Below are 1,024 nucleotides of genomic sequence, written 5' to 3'. Positions count from 1 at the left end.
TGACTTCTTGTCTACCAGACTGAGTGTCCTACGACACGTTCGCAATGCGATGGCTGAAGCCGAGACCTGCAAAAAAACATGCAGATAAAAAAGGAAGAGGCAAAGTGGAAAGCTTTAAGGTCGGGGACCTGTTTCTATTAAATTCTAAAAACCTGCCTACACATACAGCCTCTGCTATCTTCCGGACGAAGCTTTGTCCACGATTTATTGGACCGTTTAAGGTTGTGACCAAGCGGGGCCCAGCGTATACGCTAAACCTTCCCAAACGGATGCGCACCCACCCGGTGTTTTACGTTGGCTTGCTCAAGCCGTACTGGGATCCGGCGCAAGTGAACGCGGAAGCGTTGGCGCCGGAGCGGATATCACGGGTTCTCGGCCACCCAGAAGCTGAACCAGTAACTGGTTTTGAGCGCGGAGTGCAACAACCTCCATTTTCAATAGAGCCAAGCGCTCCACCGTTGCCTGCAGCGATGCATTCGCCTGCTCCACGGCTAGAAGTCGCTCCGACAGAGAGTGGTACTCCTCAAGGAGAGGCAGCTGGCGCACGACGTGCTTTAAATCGTCAAGAGCGTTTCCACAGCGATATGCTATTTCAGCATGACGCTCAGCGGAGCTCCGATCACGAAGGACCTCGTCCTCAAGGGCTTGAAAAGCATCACGAGTCACCGGACGGCGGTCGATGCGGTTGTCACCGCCCGCCACCGACCCTTCTCGATAAGAATGGTGACGTCCACTATCACGTGTAACGTCTTGTTGGACGACGTCATCACCAGGGTCAAACCCAATATCTGGTGAAGTGGCGGGGATATCCCGATTCCGAAAACTCGTGTGAGTTTGAGGCGCCACTTCGGCAAGATTGCCCAGTCGCCGTGGACGCTTTTGATCGAAAAGATCGGGACGTGCGTCATCAGACGCCCCGCGCTTTCCGGCAGTAGGAAAAGGGTCATGAGCTGAGCTCAAGCAGTGGCTCTGAGCTCTTGCGGTCGACGACACAGAGCTCGCGGGAGCACGAGGGGTTAACCCA

This window comes from Plasmopara halstedii (assembly GCF_900000015.1).
Source record: "Plasmopara halstedii genome assembly, contig: Scaffold_816, whole genome shotgun sequence".
NCBI classification, from domain to species: Eukaryota; Oomycota; class Peronosporomycetes; order Peronosporales; family Peronosporaceae; genus Plasmopara; species Plasmopara halstedii.
Note: the sequence above shows the minus strand (reverse complement) of the source record.